This window comes from Channa argus, chromosome 2, assembly GCF_033026475.1.
Source record: "Channa argus isolate prfri chromosome 2, Channa argus male v1.0, whole genome shotgun sequence".
NCBI lineage: Eukaryota > Metazoa > Chordata > Actinopteri > Anabantiformes > Channidae > Channa > Channa argus.
The window spans coordinates 14,765,056-14,772,375 of record NC_090198.1 but is presented as its reverse complement, the minus strand read 5'-3'; positions in this window follow the sequence as shown (position 1 = coordinate 14,772,375).

Here is a 7,320-nt window from a genome sequence, read left to right as displayed (position 1 = left end):
AAACACAGGGAGGCAGCACCTGCCGGTCTTTTACCATCACAACACCAAACTGATGAAACAGCTGGTGAGTGTGTGCAAAACACCCAGAGGCTATTCAGGATTACCCCCCAAAACACATTCTTCCCTAATTCAGAGTGGCAGAAAAGCTTGAATATGGTTTTCCAAAGTGTTGAGGGGGGGGGATTGGCCTTTAAACTGCATGGAATGAGAAGAGTCACATGTACATTGAAATGTACTTGCTTTTAGTTTTGTTTGTGAACCATAATAATCCAACAATAAACTATTGCACTGTATGAACCAAAAGGAAATCAAATGGCAACTGGTCAGCTCACAGCCACAGACTACTAATTGGTTTCCACTGGGACTGCTAACGATGTGCAAATTGAGCCATTTCTCAGTTGGTGGAGCTGGAAGTGTGAAAACATTTCCCCTCTGTGTAGCAGGGCACATGCAGGAGTGAAACTATGGAAATCTGTGTATTGTCACAGTACCTCTTGAAGGTGCTCGCACATCCAACCTCGTGAAAGCTGAGTCATTCCTGGCAAAATGACTGGGTGAGATAATCATTTTTATCCTCACAGTAGGTATTCAGTGTATTTCCATCAGAGTTAAACACGTGGCATTTTTAGCAGGGAACTTTTCCAAAGAGCAGACTGTGGAATGCAAGTCGCCTGCCATGCTCTCAACACAGCCATTGCCTTTGCTTGTTGCCTGGGTTTGAATTGAAATAGATGGCAGACATGATGACAAGCCTCTGAACAACCAGTGTGTCCCAAGTAATTGTGCCCTGCTGATGAAAACTGTAATGAATCTCTCTCCTTTATGTAGTCCTGCCTGCCTGCCTGCCTGCCTGCCTGCCTTCCTGTCTGTTCCGCTTGCTTGCTGTAACAACCTCATTCAGGCTAACACAAGGGGTATGTTAATAATGCCAAAGCATGACATTTCCAAAATATCTCCTCCAATGCTCTTTAAGCCTTTGTCCATTTAGTGGACATCACCTGCTGCAATTATGCTATTTTCAGTCCAGGGGAGCCTTGTACACCCTTCACCTTCCACCCTTTTTTTTTTTTTTTTTTTGGTAGGAGTTCATTTGTGTGCCTACAGGACAAACAGGCAAAAAGGAGCTGCACTATAGATTGTCTGCAGCCGACAACAAGAGGAAAAACGTGCAGGTATTCGTTCCCAGGGTCACTCCTGGGGGCAGAAACCGGTCTAATTTTTAGAATTCTTAGTTGAGCTTTTGTACTGAGGTTACTGAATTTTATTTCTGGTTTGGTTTTACAACAGCTGCATTTGTCTGCAGTGGATTCCAACCTGTGGGGAAGGACCACCCAAAGGGGTCATAAGATAAATCCCAGCGGTCATGGTGATTAATGGCTTGTGACAGAAAAATCAATACAGTCTTCAACTCAGATATACAGGTATGTGTCTTTTTCAAGATTTTACTTTACTGGATTACATTGCTGAATTATTTTACCCCCTCAGGTTACAAAAATACTTAATAAATCAATATGAGAACTAAAAAAAGTTAAAAGGTCACAAAGTGTGGAGACATGCAACCTTTGAGAAGGGCTGTGAATGGACTTTGCATTTGATTTTAGAAGTCACGAGCCAAAACGTTTTGGACCACCTGAGCAACATCTCTGTGTGTACATTACACGTAAGATTAATTGTGTAGGCGGGATGTATTGTGAAGGCTCTAAACCTTTCTGGCGGTGATTGATTTGCAGCCAGCTAATTCTGTGCTCTGCTGCAGGTGGATACTGGAGATCTCAACATAATCTGCTGTTATGTTTATCTGTATGTATGCTCTGCCTCACGCATGTCTCTGCTGCAGGCACAGACGTCTCAGATCATTTCGTTTTTATTCAAGGCCTCGGCTGTTTACATTGTGTATGTGAGAAGAGGGATTGTGGTGGGTAGATGGAAGGGGTAACAAATGTAATCTCGAGTCTGTAGATGGCAGCAACACTCTTGGTCAATCTGTCTCAATAAAATGGAAAAAAGTCTTTTGTCTTGGCTGTCAAGAGCTGCCAACTGAAATTGAAATTAATTGGAAAATCCAGCATGAAGAAAAAGAATTCACTGTAATCGTGAAATAAATTTACTTGATACCAGGAAGAGTTATGCTGTGTGTCCTTGTATACCTGTGAACATAAAGGTACAGGTCATGCCCGATCTATGAATGAACACACTCTGTGCATTTTGCACACTTGCTCAAAACATTTGTGAAAATTAGCATGATAAAATTCACAACATACAGAAATGGATTAATACAATCTGGTTTAATTCAGAGTAACAGCTGCTACTTCACCCACATGAGGATCATGACTCTGGGTCAGGGATGAGCCTCATTAGGTAGCAGAGCTACATAAAATGTCAGTTTTATTCTGCTCCCTTGGTCAAAGTGTAAATTGACTTGCTGAACATGACTGATTATATTTGGCTATTTTTACACAGTTATCAACAGTGTTATTAAGTGCTGACTTCACATTTCTTGAAGTGTGTGTGTGTGTGTGTGTGTGTGTGTGTGTGTAAGGAGGGTGTTGATTATGTAAGTCATTTACATTTCCTTCAATTTGGGAGTGACTTGCTCAGCAAAGAGAGACTTTGAGCCTCTGCAGATTTCAAGCTCCCCTCAGACTAATACTGACGAGCTGTGTGAAATAAAGCCCCTCGCTGAGCTGCCTCTCAGCCTTTCAGAGATGTCACTGGTGCATCTGTTTAAAAAAAGGAGCTACCACAAGACTCGCATCAGGGTAAAGCTCCTGTGCACTGACAGGAGGCTCACATGTGGCTCTTATCCCCCTGCGTGCAGATACAGTATACCGTTCACAACATTCATCACTCCCTGAAGCGCAGCACCTCAACATCTGGCTCGCCATCCTCTTCCTCTTCCGGGTCACGGCCCATTTGGGCAGAGGACACTCTGAGTCCTGAGGAGGTTAGACCTTCTCTAAGGTGGTTTTTAAACAGCTGGCTTTTCATCTTGCTCTAGGGAGGGGTTGCATTTGTGTAGGAGGAGGTTTGAATAAGTTTGGGTGTCTTCTCCCTGCAAAGTCAGCAGGATTGCAGACACTTATGTGCACTGAGAGGGAGTAAGTGAGGCTAAAGATGGTGAAAAGTAACTGTGATTGTGTATTAACAGCTTTGAGCTATTTGTATTATGTTATACAACTCTATCTTTTCCACTGCATTTTGTCCAGCAGCCTTAGCTACCAATTACTTTTCAGTAACTAGTAACATTATTTTTGGATCATAATCCTCAATCCATTAACATGTGGTACTGTAGTTTTCAAAATGGACAATAGGGGAGCTTATTTGAAGTTCTTAGTTCTTTATGCGATGTTTTGTAGTTTCTTCTAAAAATGCATCGTATTTTTTTTCCTGATTATTACTGCGAACCAATGCTTGTGCTGCTTTTGTGGAGAGAAAAACTAAAGAATTTGCATTTGCATATGCTTGTACTCTGAGAAGAACCAATGAAAAATCTACATCTGAATCTTACACGTGTAAAATCAGCATCTGAAAAGTGATTAGTAACTATACAATAAATATACAGTAGCTTTGGAATAGATGTAGTGAAGATAAAAGCTATATTTATTTATTTTTTCAAAATTTTGTCCTTTCGGCTCATCCCGTGAGTTCAAGGTCGCCACAGCGCATCATTGTCTGCATGTTGATTTGTCAGTTTTTACGCCGGATGCCCTTCCTGACGCAGCCCTCCCCAATTTCTACCAGGCTTGGACCAGCACTGCACAGCTGGGGAGGGGAATGGGCTGTTGGGGGTTCAGTGTATTGCCCAGAGACACTTTGACATATAGCCGGGACCGGGGATCGAACCAATGACCCTGTGGTCTGTGGACTGCTTTAGATAAAAGCTATATATGTAACTGATTTAGTCAGTTTGTAGGCATTTCTTGCATCCAAAAATTCAGAGCATCAATACAAATCAGATTAGGGTTTTTTTAATAAGACTCACGAGTCATCCAGGTCTGCTGAATATATATATTTAATAATTACATTTACTTCATTGATTTATTGCTGATGAAGCTTGGTTCATCTGACCTAGTAATGTGTATACATGGCAAATGCATTAATTCAACCTTTGCTTTATGCTGATTTAGACTACTAATGCATGTAGAAGCAAAAATGTAACTGTTCTCCTTTGTTAGAATCAGCGACGCTAAAGAGATGGAGGACGTGGGTTTGCTGAGGATGTGTGTGTTGGAGTCGGAGGTAGAAGTGGGGTTGGTGTTGTTAGTTGCTGGGGCGTAAAAAGTCCACTACAATTTGTCACAGTTGACTCTATGCCTGTCAGTGGCGCTCGACTGCGTGCAGCAACAAAGGCCTCTGGGAGCCCTGCGACTCACTGCATCTGCCCGGCAGCAACCGGAGCGCCTGTGGCTCCCCTCACCATGGGAGGGTGTGAGACGGGAAGGTGGAAAAGAGAAAGCTTCTCTAAGACTATTCACCTTTCGTCAGCCCAGGATGAGCCACAACCTGAGATATGAAAGTCCACCATGAGTAGAAACTAGTACTAGCTGCTGTCAGCTTAACCCCATTTACTCTGGTACTGTGGTTTTAGGGCTAAATAAGTTGATCATTTTTTTCTACTTTTAATTGGTTAGTTGTTTAGTCTATAAAATGTCATAAGATAGGAAAAAAAAAACACGTGTATAACAATTACAAGACAGTTTCCAATAATTTCATGTTGGTTGACAAACTGGTTAATAGTTTTTAGAATTAGAAAATGTGGCATGTTAGGCTTTGCTCTTTCTTCTCCTTTGCTGTAGGAGGTTTGTGAGATTTTTCAATGGGCAATTGTTTTCAGGGAATCTTGATTCCAACCAGAAATCTAGTCCACTGACACCTTTGGCTGTCTGTGTCATGTGACTCTTGCTTGAACACTTGGAAGCAGAAATATGAACACAACAGACGGAACAGTGTGTTATGAGGGGATCTGTGGAATTACATAACGTAAAACAGCACTACTAGAGAAGTGCAGCAACACTTCCTGTCCACAAACACGCACACATACATTGCCAAAAGTATTCGCTCACCTGCCTTTAGACCCATATGAACTTTAGTGACATCCCATTCTTAATCCATAGGGTTTAATATGATGTCGGCCCACCCTTTGCAGCTATAACAGCTTCAACTCTTCTGATAAGGCTTTCCACGAGGTTTAGGAGTGTATTTATGAAATACATAATACACATTGCTCGCAGTCTTCGCTCTAATTCATCCCAAAGGTGTTCTATCGGGTTGAGGTCAGGACTCTGTGCAGGCCAGTCAAGTTCTTCCACACCAAACTCACTCATCCATGTCTTTATGGACCTTGCTTTGTGCACCTGAATTCATTTATTTGGATGGGTGAGCAAATACTTTTGGCAATATAGTGTAGGCCTTTCTGTAGTTGTATGAATACATTTATTGAAATAATACATATCCCTGATCTTGCATATCAAAGCTAAGTGCATAACCTCAACCTTAACCCTAAAACCAAGTCCAAACCAAGCCTTAATCATCAAATGGTGATTTCATGTTTTGAGGACTGGCCAAAATGTCTTTACAGTGAAGACTTACAGCAATCTTTTGTCCACACAAGGAGAGAAAGAAGTATATATACGCACACACTGGTCCTTCCCTAGGCCAGGGCTTCGTCTCCATAAGATTCATCTCCATTAACACAAAGGTCATCAGTTCAACATGGTAATGAATGAATGAATTCCCCGGCATGCCGAAGTAAACGGCCAGCACAACATGGTCCCAGGATGTCTCAGTAAAGCTGTCTCGTGCATTAAGGTCATATAACTGAGAGTGGAAACGTGTTTATATGTCTGTGTCTGTGCACATTCAGCTCCTTTTATCCACAGTTCTGACTTTGCTCTTTTAAGGATTACAGAGGTAGCCGATAGCTTCACAGACTATCATCTCTGAAGGTCATGAAGAGCTATCACCGTGATCAGTTTTTTAACCTTGTTGATTGATGTTTTCTGAATCTTTATTAAAGATTTTATCACGTCTCTACTGTGGTCCTACTCTGTGATTTCTTGTTATTTGTCAGCAACCTTAACCACCCACAATAAACTGTGACTAATATGAAAAGATTGGAAAGATGAGTTGAATTTAAATGAGGTCAGTGGATAATTTCCTCCATCAGTTCTGCCTTTCGTTTATGGCTGTGCCTCATGCCATAATTTAGTGCTGCAACTAATAGTTAATGTATTCGTGAATCTTACCGTTATTTTTTTCATTAGTCAATTGATTGAAAAATTAAAGGAGAATTTTAATCCCTATCTAATGTGACAGCTTTATGTCTGTCTAACAGTCTAAAACCCCCAAATAGTCAGTTAACCAAGATGTAAAACTCCTGCCAAATCAAAATGCGGAACACGTTCTGCTGGGGCGAGCCCTGAGGGGACAAGACGAAAGCCGTCAATCTTTTTCTAGCCTTTAATTTATTCTCTTTTTCTTGTAACTTTATCAGGGTCATAAAAAAAAAATACTTTATTGTAATTATTTTGCATTTTGTTTTACTTTGGGTCCTGATCTGCAGGTCCAGTTCCCATTTTTGTGACTTGATTGTACAAACCTGTGGGTATATTTATGGTGACAAACAAACTATTGAACTAAATGAATATAAATATAATTGAAATGACATATGTCTTTCTGTGTAACGGCAAACAGGAGATTTGTCCAGTATTAGCAGAGTCAATCCCATTAACTGTTTGTTGAAGTGCTTTAAACCTGCAACAGCAGCTCTTGAATCCTCTTTATCTTGCCTTAAATGGAGTAATAGTGATTTCTGCTTGTTATCTGAGGGGAAGCTCTTGTGGCATGTGACCTTGTGCGCAGCCAATCAGTGCGTGCAGGGGGGGAGGTTCCTCACGTACATGAGTGCATGTGTTGTTTGTTGTTCCGCTTGTCACTTAACTAGCTGGGGGGGGGTTAAAGCTGCCAGCACGAGAAATGTGTGTTAGATTAATGTGTGTGTGTTTGAGAAAAAATTGATAGAAACCACCAATTAATCAGTTTCAGAAGTTTCCAGTTATAATGTTGATATTATGGCAACACAGTGGTGCAGTGGTTAGCACTGCTGCCTCACAGCTAGTAGGTCCCCGGCTCAGATTCACCTGCCGGCTGTGGCCTTTCTGTATGGAGTTAGCATGTTTTCCTCATTCCTGCGTGGGTTTCTGGATTCTCCGGATTCCTCCCACAGTCCAAAGACATGCATGTTAAGTTAATTGGTGACCTTGCTGGAAAGTGTGAATGGTGTGTTTTTTTCTGTGTTGGCACTGAAACAGACTTGCGACC